This window comes from Apis cerana, linkage group LG5 (assembly GCF_029169275.1).
Source record: "Apis cerana isolate GH-2021 linkage group LG5, AcerK_1.0, whole genome shotgun sequence".
Lineage (NCBI taxonomy): Eukaryota > Metazoa > Arthropoda > Insecta > Hymenoptera > Apidae > Apis > Apis cerana.
Window position 1 is genome coordinate 3,755,028 of NC_083856.1, and position 19,153 is coordinate 3,774,180.

A 19,153-nucleotide genomic window follows, 5' to 3' on the forward strand; every position below is an offset into this window, starting at 1 on the left:
TTTCGAAAAAATGAAATATTTCGTTTTCATAGTTATAAATTTATATACGTTGTCACTTGAAAAATTGATTGAATCAAAAAAATACAAATTTTTATTGACAAAACTTATTCATTAAATAATTAAAAAATATATGTTCATTATACATAATAATTTAGACAAAATTAGAATTAATTTCTAATCTTATTTGAGAACAATAAATTTCACCAATAAATTGTACTCCATTTTGATTTATATAATTATTGGAAAATCAATTCCATTCTAAAAAATCTTTCCAATAATGAAGCCACGTTTAACTTCAATTACCACGGATCATGTATCGTCAATCAGTCAATTAAAAAAAATTTATTTACAGAGAGAAGAGCAATCTTGGAATCGATTATCATACTCAAAAAGATCAAGGTGTATACAATGCATAAAAAGTAGTTTCCAGGTTGTATCAGAGTTTAATCGGCCGGATGCGGCCCATTATCATCGACTGTAGCTTATCGAAAGCACGATTCCGATGAGCCGCCAAGTAGAAGGAGCTTAACAACCGGAAAACGAGTAAACGTGCGCTCAGTAGGCAGCATAGCGCGATTGAAATGCAAAAGCAATTCCGACTTTGTATTCGTGCAATGGCTGTAGTTGTCGCTCGTGTCCATTAATTTTTGCGAATAACCTAATTTGAAATTTGGAATAATACGAATCATGTAGACCATTGTACATATAGATTTTACAAATAGAAATATTTTTTAAATTTTATTAACAATTTACATATACATTCCACATCTTTATGCATTTCATGTTGCTATTTCAAGGATTGTAATAGCAGACCAAACATTCTAACATAAAGCAAAAATACAGTCTCGTTACTAATGTTTTTTTAATTAAACTGTTCAAAACAGGAGCGAATTTCCTCCACTAATAAATTAAATAAATCTATATCGATATAAATTTATCGCATACGTAGCAACAGTTCACATTTTCGCAAATTCAAGTTGTATAACATCAAAATGACCAGCATTTTATCATACTAGCGCCATCTGTCATTCTCAATACTCAACAATCGTTTCGATATTTCGTCCCAACGATTATAAATTTAGCCCTACGTAAGACGAAACATCATAGTTTCTCGTAACAACGAAAACAACTAATATTTTAAAAGCCACATGTCTGTCAAAATATCTTTCGTTTCCTTTCACGATGCACTCTAATAATCGTCTTCTACTTCGACCAACAAACCTTACATTATAACACAACTTACACGCGTAAAATATTCCTCTATTCCTAGCTCTCGTACAATTTCAACTATGTGGCAATTCGCAATAACGAGCCGCTTCTAATCTCGAACCATTCTGTCCGTACGTGGGGATGGCTGCGTGTTTAAAGTTCCATGGTTCGCGGCGTGTAAGTACGGAGAAAGGTATGTATGTCACGGACGTGGTGATAAGTATATACACAAGTTGCACGGGATGCACGGCAGCGATTCCGTAACAACTTCAATGAATTGGTCGATGCAAAGCAACTTTTGCCGATTCCTGGTTTTGACTACGTGCCCATGATAACAGAAATTGTGGTTGTTTGATATGTCTCGATACGATTATCTGTTTATGAATATTTTCGATCTGAAACCATGGAATAAGTGGACAACAACATCTTACGACACACGTGTATACGTGTCTTTTCTTTTCATCATTTCTTTTCCTCCAGAAATTCAATTTAATTTAACTTTAATATCTGATGAATATTAAATAAATATCGATCCTTCTCGAAACGTAGGAAGTAAAAATGGTATACGATAGAGATTCGCAGGTGGGTTGACACTTAGGAGGTACAGGTTCGACAAAGAGGGTCGTGGCTAGACCAGAAGCTGCTTCGCTTAGGCCGGGGTTAATAAACACCGAAGGGTTGCACGCCGATGCCGGAGCTCCATGGAAGGGGCGTTGAAGCATCGTTAGCTTCAGCTCGGAGCTATTCACCGCCGCAATATAGTTTACACCGAGTTTCCTCCGACCGGTCGAGCTAGCTGCTGACACGTATTTAAGTGTCATCGTGCGAGGGTTGACGCGCTCGATGGGAACATCTACAGAGGAAAGGCCGACGTGTCGCGAGTAATTCAGCGTTTTGCCGCTGATTAAAGGTGTCGTGACTTTGATAAGTAAGATCGAAAGGTTCACGGGATCTTTTTTATACGAAGAAAATTTATTTGGACAGGAGGGAAATATTCACGCGAGATGCGTGAACATTTTAATTTGTTGCTGTGGATTTTGAGATATCGCACGATGATATGGAATTTGTCGTAGCTTGAATATTTTAAGGTTTAGCCATTACAAGATATATTGCTCTTTTCGAGTTGCAGTTAAGATGTTAAGATATCCAAAATTCATAAGCATTATTACAGCTTCTTCAATTGATATATTGAACATTTTTTTATATACTCAACGTATTCGTATTTTAAATTATATTAATTATAAATATAGTTTATTGAATAAAATATTATTGAATTAATAAAAGTTTTATTTATCGGAAGAAATTAGATTTCAAGTTTTCACAGGTTTAAATCACAAAATTCATTAACTACTAAGTAATAACGAGTCGAAATGAATAATAACTTAATTTACAATATAAAATGTGATTGCTTTAATTGTACATTCATGACAAAAATTATTAAATAGACAAGAAATAAGAAAAAGAATAATTTCCTTTAATATATTTAATTTTATTTGACGAATTATAAATAAAAATATATGATATTCAAATGAAATTTTGCATCTGTCGATTTCTATATTATCGTACAAAATGTCGTAAAATTTGGATTAAAATTGAGATGATGTTAAAATAGTTGCAAATCTGCAGACCGTAATTCGAAGCCATCAGGTATGTAAGTTCCGTGTAATCAGCTTAGTGAGACTTACATATCTCTCAACCAGCTTCCTTCCTTTTAGCTACAGCCTTCCTGATTCACACTGTTTACTTTTCTGCTCTTGCTCTGCGGTCTGCAGCCATGGGAAGCTGTCAGCGAGGGTGGTTCAATAAAGTGAAAGACAATCGGGCTTCTGGTCTCCATTGGATACAGTCTTCTCGATAATACTGAAACTGGAATGGCGAATGGAACTATGGAGAATATTCTGTGTACTCATATTATAATCTTGTTTAATTTTCAACAAGCATAGTTGAGAAATAGTTACATAAATTGTCGATATTGTTGTGTCGAAGTGATTGTGATTAAAAATATGAAAATGAAATCTGTTGTTATAAGTTCAATATTTAAGAATAATTCAAAAGATGTATATTTAAGAGAGGAGATTATTAATAAGAATTAATAATCAAGACTTTGAAATTGAGTGATCTCATGTTCTAGGTTGACCTTAATAACCATGAATTTCGCTTGTAGTGGTTTTGACAAGTATCAGTTGACACTTCGAAGGATCATAAAACCTTTCTTCGTATCTAAATATTTCACAATTTTATCGCCATTAAATGGAATAGCAAAATTTCATGTTTTTTTCATAATAAAAATTAACAATAATTTTATAAAAACATATGCACATTTTATTAATATGAATCTTTTATTATATCAAATATAAGAAAAATTCACTGCATAATTGAACAATCTTTTTATTTTATAAACAAATCCATTATATTAAAATTCTGTTCTGTAATTTATTTTCTTACAAATGGATTTTAATCCATTGAATTTTTTACTTGTAGATTATAAACTCATCGTAAACATGAGATTTATTAAAAACATTAGAATATTGTGTTACAGAATGAAGAGAACTGAACGAGATTTTTTAGAACTTCGAGTAATATCAAGAAGCACTAAAAAAGATCAATGACAAAGTACCTAGAGGCATGCTTTGAAATATCAGAAAATCATTTCGAATATTTCTTGTGAAGATAATATATGAAATGGTAATACTTAGCCACATGACATATTATAATTCATAATATTGGATATTTTTTAAATCATCTCTCTATCAATTCATGGCAAGATGATATCTTTTTATCAAATTTCATAAATTTAAAAAAAAATCATAATCATAAATTGCAAAGATAATTTAAGAAAATATTTAATATATTTATAATGTAAAAAATACAGACTTAATTTCTCTCTATTTTTTAATTTATAAAGTTGACGAGCTGAGAAGTTTAAGTACTGAATCAACATTTGAAACTATGAATCACAAATATTAAAGAACAGTATTATATATCCATTTCGAATAATTAAAATTGAAATTCCCAGTCTCTTTATTACGAAATTATTTACGATGTTTATTCGAAGAAAATTCACTTCTTAATATCTTTGAAATTTTATTCTAATTTATCTAAATTGTAAAAGAAGAAGAGGAGAGAAAATTATAACATTTTCAAGAAACATCATTATTCTTCTCCTACAGAAATTATGAGAAGTAAAATCTTGATATTCAATTACGTTTAGTGACAGCAACAATAATTAACTCGAATCTCATTACATTCTATCACTGCACACACCTTCTAAGCTACTTTTAACTCTCCTATTTAATTAGAACTAACTTTAATGGAAGAAGTCACGCAATGGTCAAGAAGATTATTCACAGTGAAACCTAGTTTAACAAAGTTTCAAAGAATCGCCTGTAATACACTTCCTACTCCAAAGTCTCGACTTATTTAAAGCAGCTTGAAACTCGGATATCGATACGGATAATATTCATATTATCGATTCTTTGATCAAACGAGATTGACAAAAACTGGATAAGGCGAACTGGAACGATCGAACTTTTAGTCGAATGCAAAAATAAGAAGTGTACGAGGAGAAAGGAATAAAACAAAAGGAATACAATGTAAATGTGCACTCGTCAAACTTGGGAATTTTCGAGACCCATCGTCTTGTCGCCGATTCTCCATGCAAAACGATTAAAACAGATTGGTCGGGTAACGATCTAATGGCGATCGATCGAATACCTCTCTCTGTCACGTTTAATTAAGCAGAATCGAAACCCGTAGCGCACGTGCATTTTCTCCACTCACCCCTACGATACTTTAATTCTCTAATAAACACGAGCATCTCGTGAAACTAGCTAAATTAGTTCACCCTCATCTACTTCCATTTGGAGATGGCGAAGCCGGAATAAATTGCATCACGATGATACTGCATCTCTGTTTCGTTTCATTTCTCCAATTTCCAATTTTTTTGTTTTATCGCGTTCTACGATTTTTGTTTTTTTCTTTTTTATGTATTTTTTAGTAGAATTAATATTTGCGTACAAAAAAATTTCATTTCGGAATGAGCATGGTAATTATTTTCTGTCTCGATCGATGTTCATATGGGGAAAGTTATTAAGTGAATGAAAGAATGAAGCGAAGCGAGATCGATTTATAGATCATTGTATATCGTGTCTGATTTATCTGGAAACAGGTAAATATCACGAAAAATATGAATGATATATGAAAAATATTTGAAATAGATATTGTGTTAAACAGATATATGATGCCAGTTTATTTATCAGACTTTGTAATTAGACTTTGAAAAGATTTATGAAGGGTTTATCTTTAAATTTATTTCACTATTAATTCACTATTAACAGTCACATATTTTTAAAATAATTTTAAGTTCAAGATTTCGAGCCGTGATATCTCTAACTCAAAAAAATCCATCAAAATTTCGAGCAATATCTCTCTATTGCGAGAACGCACAAGTGGTTGAGATTCATATATTGCTCATCCTACCATAATGTTATTTGCCCGCGTCTCAAGAGCTAAGTAGGAAAGAGAAGTAGAAAAATCTGTCGACGTAGCGGAATCAAAATATTTTCTTGTTATGAGACAAGGAACGTTCCCTTCTCCTTCGCCACCACTCATCTCGACGAGTGCGTAGAAACGACTTCTGTTACATTCAATATCTTTCTATCCAGGTTGTCTGGTTCCTCGTGCAATTCCATTTCGATATGGAAGGAATAGATGAAAATACGAGACATTCTCTTAGCTATAGAATAATTTCGAATTAATTACTTGATATTAATCGTGGTATCCGCGATATATTCGTTTCTTTTTATATTTGATGATACCTGAACTTCGAAGTGTTGCGTATAAAGTATAAGCCTCTCGAGATAATCGTGGAATTTTATCGTTAACGTTGACCACACGCTTGGCTTTAACAAGCTCGTGAAATATGGCCGAGTTAATGGGTTTCTATTAATATCGGTACGCAAACTGCCTTTTCATATCACTTGGCTGCATGAAGACATTAAGTGCAAGAGTTTTTGTAGTTTTAAAGTTTCAAGCATGAAATATATTTAGATCAAAGTATACGAATTTGTATGATTTTAAAAATAGAAAAACATGATCATATATGTGTTACTTATTTAACATTAAATATATGTTATTCAATATAATTTTATCTCAATTTTCAAAAATATTTATATTATATCACTAATTATCAGGAAAATAAAAAAATCCTAATAAAAGAAATAAATAACAAACACATCGTTCTGATTTGTTTGAACGTTTGTTTTTTCTGTATTAAATTCTACGGGTATATTTACTATGCTACTTTAGCATAAAAAGAATAAAAATAATGTTGTATACCAATATAGCTAGAAATATGCTCCACTTTGATCCACTTTTATTCTACACGTGTATTTTTAAAGGAAGATAAAATAGGGCTGAAAATTCTACTAGGAAGGAATCGGAAGGCAAACATCATTCCTCTATTATCCTATAATAAAAATTTCAATAGCTCGTATCAACCTGAACCTGGTCGTAACAAGTAACCCAACAAAAACTCACAAAGACTCACAAAGATATCGTAAACAAGTTAAGCAAAAGGCGTAACGAGCTTGCGTTTCCTTCGCAAGCTTGGAAGCCTTATTGTTGTAACGAACGCGATAAAACGCAGAGACGGCGGCATTAAACTGTTACGTGTACCGCGGTACGATACTCGAACGTTTTAAGAGTACATTCGTAAGTTCTACGATGTAACAATGTGGTAAGTCTTGGAATTCAGTTACTCGGCAGTTACGATCACGATTCTATTTTCAGAGTGAAAGTATAAGAAAGAAAGTTCTTAACCTTGCCTCTAGGTGGACAAAAATGAATGAAATGATGAATATTCATTATATTCATATAGAAATACGATTAAAAATAAGAAAGATTTTTATTTCTTTGATAATAAGATTTCTATTATTCTAAGACCTGAATGTCTGATATGTATTAAAATAATTACTAGTATTTAATAGTCCACTATTAAATCTTTGCTGTCAAGTGCTGCCGTCTATCAGTGACAATTGGAGTTTGTGAAAACATTTTTAAATGAGTTGAAAATAAAAACAAATAAAGTCGTTATTTTCAAAATTTTATAGATCAATTTGAATATAAAAATATTGTATTCATTACAAAAGAAATATTTTTATAAAAAAAAAATAGATACAATATACTTTATTCCTACAACTAAAAAAGAAACAATGAAAATAGAAAAAATATATATATATAAAATTCAATCCAGTTCAATCGTAAAAAAATTTGAATGACTGGTAACAAAAATAAATTCAATCTTTTGAACAAATTCTGCCCGGGCAAAGAGTTGATTTAATTATTTCCAACCTCTCGTATTTTGAGAGCTGCCGTTGACGACGTTCTATCACTCAACACACAGAATGTTCGGGATTCCCGGTAACAATCGGGCAAATTATAATTGAATCCCTAATGAAAAGTCGGGGCCCAAAGGCTGGTTGAAGCTTCTGCAAAGTAATTACGAATCTTCTGTGAGGGAATCGCGGATGCTAATCCGTAATCGACGTGCTCAGGACCACTGACAATGCATCACAGTGTCCCTTCCCTCTTTCCAACTTTCCCATCCTCCTCTTCTCATCGTCGCACACTCGTCCGCCAGATTATGGAAGTTAATAACTCATCAGCGCGCCCTACTTATACGGCTACGTGCTGTCATAATCGGCTCATGAATATCGTATTATGGCACGAAACGGCAGCAAAATTCGCTTCCACGCAAGATAGGCCACCCCTATTGTCCTCCCCTGATTAGGCTCCTTGTTATCTCAAAAGCATTTATCAAGTGCTACGTGACAGAGGCTAGAGTTGTCTGTTTCGCTGCCTAATACGATGGTATTAGGACTGACCCATTCGTCGGGCCTAAACTTATTTAACAATTGAGAGTAATTCTATGTTAAACCTATTAAATAGAGTAATGTTACCTGTAATGAGTAATCAGTATATTTTTATGAAAATATATTAATATAAAAACATTAGCAAAAGAGAAAAAAGCTTTTTTAATAATTTTTTCAATCAATGCATAATTTTAAAATAATTATTGAAATTGTAAATTAGAATTAATGAATTATATAATGTGATCTAGAGAAAATATACTTGCACTCTCTGTATGATGTTTAAAAGAAAGTTATTTTATCACAAATCGTGAATATATCGAAAAGAGAAATCAGATTTATTTGTTTGCATCAGATTCTTTTTTTTTCTTTCTATTACTTATATGAAAAATCGTCTGAATGAAAGTATAACGGCAGACAGGGTATAACAGAACGATTCGCAGAACGATCTGCATGGAAAGGCGGCCGTAGTGAGTACAGTTGAGGACAATTAGGGCAGTTTCACCAACGCAGGAAGTGACATCAGGTTGCCGTGTACCCTCGGGGCTATTGTTCGCGACACGTACAACCAGCGTCGACTCTCGACTATCTCACCCTTTGCCGCTCAACCCCTACTTCTTCACCCCTCTCTCCCGTTCAGGAACTGTCAACCACCCTCACGGTGGAACCAACGTTGACCTACAAAATGCAGTCGGTTGTCGGGACCGGTTGGCAACGGTTTGCGACAGGTTTACGTGAGGAACCATCCTAACTGGCCTAGACTATCGTATCAAGATACAAACCGTGTCACAGTCGAGGTGCCGTTAAAAGGCGAGTGTTGCGTGGACGATAATATTTCGGAAAAGCAAGTTTCAACCAATGTGTTGATCCTCGTGAAAGCATAGAGGAAATACGGACTGCTCCTTTAATCCCTTCTTTTGTTTTTTTGTCTTTTTTTATAGAGTTTTGCTTGCTTTTATATAAAATGGAAGTCTCGAAACAACGAAACTTAAAAAGACGAAATAGGTCATAAATGGAATTGATACGATTTTTATCTTTCGTGAGATATCGCGTTTGCATCAAGATTCGGTGGAGGAATATTTATGGAGTAAAAATGGAATAAGAGATTTACAATATTTCTCGAATATCTTATTTCTACGATTCCCAATACCTTCGTTCCAATTACGACTCGTTCTATTTTCAACTCGAACGGTTCCCTTAAAAAACATCCATGCCAGGAAATAAGGACAACCCCAAGAAAGAATTTTTCCCTGGCAAAGAGGAAAGAGAGGATCGAGAAAAACATCTTTTTTGCATCCTAAGCGAGTTCTGAATAGTGGCCATTGTCTTAGAATCTCTTTGAATCGTTGCTGGGATCGCGTTATTTTATATTTTCGACCGGTTGTCCCCTTCGACCACGGGACGTCTCGACAACCCTCCACGAAAAGGGGTTACCGGAAATTTGAATAATCCTTGTATACGATCGTCGTGGGGAACACACGCGGTTATTCGAATTTATTCTCAGAGAACTCGGCAACCGGATGTTCGATCCTGGCTGCAAATATCCGGTATAGCAGCTTTAAGATTCACCAGCCAGATCGAGTGGTGGCCTCGAAATGGGTGAATTTCATTGGAACGCGATCGTGTTAGCGCGCATCGACGAATGGAATCAAAAAAAAAAAAAAAACAAACAAAGAAAAAACAAAAAAAACATGGTGGATTTTTGCTTTGTTGGAAAACTCGAAACTGTAATAACACGAACTTGAAACATTCTTTCCACGATCGTCTCGTTACTGGTCGAAATAACCACGGCTGTGGCAATTAAGCCGGACCGTGGCGTAAACTTGCAATTAGGTTGAATTACAAGGGAGAGGGTTAACCACTGGAGGGAAATGAAATTTTCGAACGTGATAGAGATAAGAACGAATCGGTGCACGAATCGCTTTTAGGATAAAACTGATAGTTTCGAAGTTCTACCACACTTCTTGCCGCGAAGGACACATCTTTGTAGACTTTGAAAATATTTTTATTCTTCGTGGCTTCTTATCTCGGTCGGAAGTGGAAGCGGGATATTGTTATCTGAATTGGAAGCGAATGATTTTCGTGAAAAATAATAGATGTTTGTAAATTATAAACGTGAATGTTTATAATTTGATAAAAAATTTGTATATTGTAATATTCGTAATTAAAAATATCCACTAAAGCTGATATCTTAAATGTTTTAATAAAAATGGCAGATTAAATGTCTTATATTAATTTGCTAACAATGGCGATAACAATAATTATTATTAATAAAACAATTATGGAACGGAGATTTTACTGAAATACAAATCAATAAATGATTTTATGGATATAATTTTTCTATTTTTTTTATATGTTATCCTTTATTTATACAATATAAAACACGTGTGAAAATTAAATTGTTGATGAATCAATTGGAAAAAAAATTGTACTATATGTTCAAGTTTACACAACTGTGAAAACTTGATTGAAGTATATATTTATACAGTATGAAATTGATTTTGTATAACTAACTTGATTCCAAGTTACTGATTGTTAACTGTTGTTTTATTATTAATGCAAACTTCATTGTTTTTTCAATAAAACGAATCTAAAATAATTATAATATTTTATAAAATATAAAAAGAAACACTTTAAATAATAATTATTATTAACTTATTATCGTATTACAATTTAAAAAATACTTTGAATAGAAAATGATCTTAGAATAAAAATATTATTTGTTCATCATCTAAAATATAATATTAATTTAAGAAATAAATTATATAAAACGACAAATTATTTTTACATAAAATTAAATATATATAGATATTAAATCAAATATAGTTTATAAATAAAATACGTACCGTAATTTAGATAAATTATGAATATTTTTGGAATTACAATGCGTATTATTGTATAAAATTAAAATTTTTTATCTTTTCTATTCCATTTTCTTTGTCTGATTACTTTTCTGGTAGTTGCTTCGCCACTTAACTCACTTGAGATCTCATCGGAAGATTTCTAAATTGTTGACAATACTCTTTGCCTAGCTTTTAATGCAACCTTGAAAGTCAGTTTCCACGACGTCAAGCTGATTTGTTTTACAGAAATTCTCAGGTTTTATCGTCTGCAGTTCCTTGATCGTTTATTTTCGACGTTAGGGAAGCGTAATAAGTTTGGAAAGCATTAGGATTCAAAGTATTTTCGTTGAATCCAATCTATCCAGATATCTAAAAATACATGATTATTAAAAGAAAAATATTCGTTTTAAATTATAAACCGAATATAAAAGTTGATAAATCTAATTATTATATTTTAAAATAGACTATGATCCAATTTGAATACCAATTTAACTAAAGAAGTTTTTTGTAAAAATTTTAAGTTGTTATTTTATTTATTTGAATATGTTTAAAAACTAATGATTGAAGTATAATACAAATTTAAATTTTTGTATCGATTGATGTCTATTAAGTTTATGTTTATTATACAGATTAAGAGAGGAAAACTTACCAGTTTAATTCTGAACAGAAGCAAGCTCTAGATATATACAATATAATGTCACATTGAGAGAAATGAAGAAAACTAACTAAAGCTGGAATATAGAACAGAATGCGTATTCCTCAATTAAAATGTGACGTCGTTTCTGCTTCTAGATAGTTTAATGTTAGAGTAGTCATTCGGTAAATGGAAGATCCGGGTCCAATCAATCCGATTGGCCGAGTCTTTTCTCCTACAATTTTCAAAAGTAGGATCATGGAGCTTTGTACCGCTTCAAATTATTGATTTATTGGAATTTTCAAGATACATCGAGGAGACAAATTGTAGATATGTTCATTTATGATTCTTACGTGTAAGGAAAGAAGAATTGTATGTACAAGTACTATAAAATTAAGATACTATTAGATGAGTATCTTCAATTATGACTGCATACGAATCGTGATTCACAAATCCATAATCCCACAATTTGAAAAAAGAAATTCCTAATTCCGAACCGTGGCAGAAATTAAATTTCTATTCACGTTAGTCCATAAGTGGTTCACGAGGGTTTCGATTTACAGTTCAGTTATCCAACTTTCACTGTATATAATCGAATACCACGAAGAGTGCCTTTCATATCGGATTCGACTTGGATTCACGAGTAGTACTTACTGAACTTGATCCCATCGCTACCGACTTGGTGGAACTTAATACATATATACAGATGCAATCGTTCGGAAGACATCTTATCTCGCAAGTCCGCCATTTACCGTTTCCCGTTTCGCACTCGCAGTTCGTAGCTTTATTAGTGTTCACGAGGCTGGCGAACAAGTCCTCGAGGCTGTTTGCAAGATTCAAAGTTTCCAACTCTCCCTTCATCCCTCTGTCTCCGCCCGCCATGTCTTGAAACACACTTAAGTCACGTGCTAACAAGCATGTCGAAAGTCCCGTTTCGATTGACAATCTCGGGAATCCGTTACAGAGAGAACAGGCGACGATGCCATTTGGAGGAGCAGCTTTGTTGTGCTCTTGTTTGGCGAACAGATTTCAACGACAATGTTCTTCTAAAGAATATCTTGTGTTCGATCCTTTTGTTTATCGTTATTTTAATTTGTTCATTCGAGAAAATTTTTTAATAAATTTTTCATCATTCTATCGTGCAATATTCTTCTATTTCTTTGGAAATGACTTTATAATTTTAAAGAAATAAGGAATAAGGATAATAGATAATAATAATTAAACATAATATATAAGTTTCGCCGATTTTTATTATGTAAGTAAAAGTTATTCAAAACATTGATCTAGACATTACATTCTGTCATCGAAATTAGTGAGATAATTTCCCATTTTAAATTAATCGAATTTAAACAATGAAATTCGTCTAATCAATTCTTTTCGCTCGGATATCTTGCAATTCACGAGAACTAATTTCGAAAGCAATTGTCCATAAATTCACACGATTAAACGTAATGTGGTGGAAGTAAACAGGGACAAGTTCCTTATCGCAAACCCTCTGCAATCTCTCGGTTACGTGCGGGTTTACACGCTTCCTCCTTTTCTCGATGGGAATCTTCAACTCTTGCATCGAATCGTTGTCGAATAATGTGAAAACGAAATTGTGAGAGGCGAATAATGTTATAAGCGAGGCGAGGAAAAGGGAAATTTTCCTTTTCTCCTGATATCGAGCGGAGAACGATCTGTATGTAATACAACTTTACAACGTGAGAGATGTACACGTGTAATATTCCCGTCAATACGTTTCATCCGGAGCAGATCTGATAAAAATATCCTCCCAGATCCGTTACTGAATTTGATAAAATCGAGCTACTTGTACGGTTGAATATTGGTAAATCGAGTGAAGCTAATTTTATTTGTGGAATAATGTTTAATTCTGATTGTGGAAATAATATGGATTAATAATTAATGTGCTTTGAACGGTGTACAAGAATTATATTTCTCGATTGAGGAAAAAAAATTTATTGTCTTTATTTTATTTTATTTTTTTTTTTTAGTTTCAGAAAAAGAAATATTTAATAGATATCGATTATCGAATGATCAGTTATTGACAGAATGAGAAACCAATTAAAAATATCTACTTGTTAATAAAAGAGAGGAACATTTCAATGGAAATAAATATTTAAAATTTTGTCCTATTATAGAAATAAATGACAACAGTATTGTTTTAATTATAATTTACAGATATATACATATTCAAATAAAACTTAGAACCGATCAATAACGAGTGGTTAATAGCGTTGGTGAATATCATTCGAATGTATGCGGACTACTCTGCTCGAAATAAATCCATACAGACACTTAATCTCATTGATGTGGATAATTCATTATTTAGAGACAGAAAGGATGGTTTTCATTTATTGCTAAAATCGAGTAAATAGGACACCTTTATAATTAACTTCTGGCCCTTGTTTCACAAATAATCGTTCGACAATTGTCACAGAGTTTTCTACTTTCACAAGCAAATCAAGTCTCTGTCCTTCTTATTGACAAATCAATAGCATCGATTCTTCTGTCTACAAAACTCAATAGGATCGGCATTTCTTTCAGCTTGTCCTCCTTGTGTACTGTCCTCTGAAACTTTTAAAGATTTGTATTGTAAATAGCTTCTTTGAATCTCTGTTAGATTGTTTTAGCAAACTTGGTATACGTAGATTGTTGCATCTTGTGTAACCTGAATTTCAAAGCTAAAGTAATCCTTGAAGAATTGATAAGTTTTATTTTAGATGTAACAAATTTTTTATTATAACTTGATATAAATGAAACTACTATTGATGCAATAGTAATCGTATAAATTAAGAAATGAGACAACTTTTCTAAGGTATCGATATTATTTCATTAATTAAATTGTGATAATAATTTATAATTTTCGTAAACTATTTATATGCAATATATTATATCATTACATATTTTAATTATTGATTGTAATTGTTTTCTCAAAATAAAGTTTTGAACGATCCTTAATTTGAATCTGAAAAATATATTATTACATATTAACTTATCAAAAAGAACACATATCATTAATTCATCATTACATTAATTTTAACACCGAATAATTTTTTCACTTGCATTCTTTACTTCTTCATCCACAACCTCACTTCTCATTTTCTCGCTACTTAAATCGCATTAAACAAGAACATCGTCCATCCTTTTAATTCATCTGATAAGCACGATGTCCATGTTTCTTCCACCTATCTCCAACGCGATAAATCATTCCCTCATCCGAATCTCATCTAAGATTCCAGCATTCCAGGTTTATTAATTACACGACTCCGCCTCACAGTGCCGGTTGGAGTGGAAGAAGAGGGAAAAAAAAAAAAAAAGGGAGGAAAAAATTCACGATTGCGTGATCGGTGAATAAATCGGCGGATTAAGCGAGGAAATTCAACCGGCGGCGACAGCGTGAAAGGGAGAGAAGAGGGGTGGGGTGGGTGGCACCCAGAGGAGAGGGTGACGGTCGTCAGAGAGACCGATGGGGGGTCGAAAGGGCCGCGAGGCAATATTTTCACTTCGCTCTTGTCCTTTCGTTCTCTTTTTCGTCTCTACGGCGTCGTTGCCCTGCCTCCCTCCTCTCTCCAATCGAAAACGCTCCACGCCAAATGAAAATCTATCGATCGGGTTGCCCTGTAGGCGGATTTAATTTAATTTGCCACACTGTTGTCGCCCGGGACTGTCAAGGAGCCGTGCCGAGAAACAAAGGGAGAGGAGAGAGAGAGTGTGGATCGAAGAGAAGGGGTCGAAGAGGGTGGGAACTGTTGCTCGTTCGCTTGGGTGGCTCGGTTGCTTTCAAATTTCGTTTCGAAATGCGTGGAGTAGGTCAGTGCTATGCTTTCAAATACGATGAATGAAATATCGGGAATGTTTATTCCGGAATAATTGATCGTTTTAAATGGCAGGAAAAATTAATATTACGCGTTGTGATAATAAACTGTTGAAGATTATTTGTGCAAATAAGTGTGGAGGTATTGAATATAGTAGACATCAAATTTAAATATTGAAAAGAAGAATATGAAAAATTTTGACAAAGAGAACGATATTTTTAAAAATAAATGAATAAGATTGGCTAACCACGTATCTGGAAATACCAATTTCATGAGGAGAGGATAGCAATAAAAATTACGTGTATGGACGATCTCTTTCTGCGGAGGATACATAGTTTCAGGGGAGGAAGAAAGAATCGTTCACGAGATATATTGTCCTCGTATTCGTTTTTTATTACTCCGGAGATTTAAACTTTATCTCGGCGTGCCACTTGCTTACGTGTGGTGGACCTTTCAAATAAACGAAGCGAGGTGAAGCGGTGAGGTTTTCAATCCCGCGGTTTCCCTTTTTCTCGGCGTAAGCTGCTTTTCGGGACAAGGCTAGCATTTTTATCGATAGATAAAAAAAGGAAGAATAGCCATAGGGAATATCGAACGGCCACAAGGGAATATTAATATTTTATTACATTTCGAAAATATATAATATTCACTTTGTGTCTTTATATTATTTATTTAATTAATATAATTAAAAACTCTTTTAATTAAAGGCTATTTTATAAAATTTTTAGTTATGATAAAAAGCAAAGTATTTTCGAATTGCATATTCAATTTATAACAATTAGTAAGATTCGAAAGATTAATGAATCAATCCCAATAAATCAAACGTTACAAAGTTTTATTAGATATTAAACTAAACCATTTCCCTAATATTTTATTAATATTCACATTACTATAAAAATTCTATTCTAGTTACTTTTTAATATTTTTAAAATAGTATCTCATAATCTTCATAATTCGTGATACCACACCGTTTTTTTTTTATATATAATAATTCATTTTCACAAGAATTTTGAAAGAATTATAAGATGCATGCTTTGGAAGAAATGCTCAAAATAATGCTACATTATGAAAAATTATTCAACAAGAAGAGAAAAACGATTATATAGAACTCGTAAGCAAAACAGGGATGATCTTAGGGAAAAATCGCGATGGTAAGAATTGATATCAACGATTGCTGTTGATCGCCAACAAAACGACAACATAAACTTTCCTATCTCGACGTCGAGGCCGGCAATAAATATTGTTGAATAATTGTAGCTGCGAATACGCCACGATGAGTCTTGATAATCCAACAAAGCTGCACGAAAAGAATAACACGACGAGAAACAAACGGAGGTGAGAGGAACCGGCTTATTTACATTCGTATTCATTCATTGACGCTCGAGCAGAAATTAAACAATAGAGGTAGACCGATTGACTCTTATCGTTCCATTAACTGAATATTCAATTCAGAAAGAGCACGATTGAAATTTTGTATTTCACATCGATCATATATAATGCTATCTATTCATTTTATTACTTGCCACATTTTATTCCTCGATGAATTAAAAAATTAAAAATTTTTAAAAATTAAAAAATTAAAAATTAAAAAGTAAAAGAAAAAAAAGAAGAAATTTATACAATTTTCTTAGTTTATAATAGAATATAAAACAGTAAACATTACTTGAAATATTAATCATGCATTGAGTTATCCACTGAGTTTAATGTAGATTATCTAATTAATTTTCCACAATAGCCTTTGTAATCGCATTAATAATCGTTTTGATGTACATAGCGTTTCTACTTCTAAGGTTATCAAAACGAAAGAGTTAATCATTAATAGTATCTCATCATCTGTTCAATAATAATTATAATCGTAGAAGCAAATGACATCAGCATTGCAATCCTCAATTGTGAATATTAATTGTCTAAAAACTTGTCTGAAAACTAGTGTAAGTTAGCAATTATACTTTCAGGATGAGAGAAATTTATGTTGTAGAGATATAATGAATCACACATTCATTTAATAGTTTTTCGACGAAAGAGAATTTTTTAATTAATTTTCTAAAATTTAATTTTTCTATTTTCCATTATTTAGTTACTAATTTTCCTTCAATTTTAACATCAAACTTGTATTTCAGAAGTTATATAAGTAATTTAACTTATCCAGTATTTATCTTTTGTAATATTTTTTCAGAAATAAATATATTTATTGAATACTTTACTCTGAAACTCAATTAAATCGTATTAAAATTAGGAAAACTTTAAACCGTTATAACTCCGAAGACAATGACTTTTAATCAACGAATCAAAGATCATTAGAAGCGCGGAATCTTGCCTTTAAAATGCTTTTTGATTTATCCTGATACGACTTCCGGTTCTCAAGATATCATCGTGTAAAGAAAAAGGTAATTTTTAATCATTTACTATCATCCTCTTTGTCACTTATTGGGAACTCTCGCTCGCACTTTGTCTCACTGACCTATCTCTAACTCCAGACAAGCGACAGACGCGATTCCTGGAAGAGCGTAGTATGCATTTCCAAGGAATAATGTAGGTCATGGTTCATTCATAATTTTTGAACTGTCTTAAGTACTATGGAAACTTTAAACCCTTATATCTCGGCAATCGTTGAAGATATCGAGATAAAACAAAAAGAGATTTCAATGGTACGGTTTCCTCTATTACTTAAATGTGTTTTGATGATAAAATTTTCAATTTCTTTTTAAGCTTTTTATATGAAAAGTCATAGTTTTTTTTTTATAATAATATACGTTTTCATCTCGCTTTATTTTAAACTTTATTTATAACTTATTAAGTAATCGATTTATTATTTTTGTATTTGTATTCAATTTCGTGTTTGTTTTAGCCTGTAAACTCGATCTTTTAAATGTATATCTTAATAATTTATTAATCTGTATATCTATGATTACAACTTTTTATTCTAACTTTTATTTCTGTGATTCAAACTTTTTCACGCGAATAAATTCGATTGCCAATGAGCCGCAGTGCGTGCACGCGTTCAGATGCAGCTGAATGCGCACACTTAAGAGAGATAAATTCACGTCGGTGTTGGAAACGGTTCCTGTAGCGATATTCAAATGCAAGAAACACGCGAGTGCAAATGTACACTGTGGCTGAAACTTTCCACGGTTATACCCCCTCCTCCTTGTGAAAACTTTACGGCGAAGAGTTTTTCGCCAGTCCCTCTCCTCCCCTTCCCAAAAGAAGCTTACATTAGTTACGGTTATGGTTACGCTTTCTTTCTTTCTTTTTCTCCCCTTTTTCCCTTCTTTTCTTCTTTTATTTATTTTTTTTTCGCCATTGCCACAGTGGTGAAACACTTTAAGATCAATAAAACCAGTCAAACCGACACAAAGTCGATGTAACACGACAGGCCGTGCTCGATATTCCCAGCACGTCATCTCTGACTCGCTTCTGCGCAAGATAAAACGCGTGGAAGTAAAAAGAGATCCGCTCAAATGTCTGGAAATACTGATTACGATAAGGGTAAACTTGTTACGCGATAAGACGCGTTGAGTTTGGGAAATGGAAACTGGACTGCACTTTGGAATGTATCTGTTTTGTTTGATATTTTGAAATGTGTTTTCAGATATAAATATTAATTAGATGATATTAAAGCTGATGTTGTTCTTAAATTTTTGTGATTTCATTCTCGTTTTGATAGAGATAAATAGTATTAATACTTTAACAGAAATATTGAATGGTTAATCAAAAATTAAAAAGATTCAATAAAGTTTTTAAATTTATATGAAAAATGATAAATTATTAATAAATAAT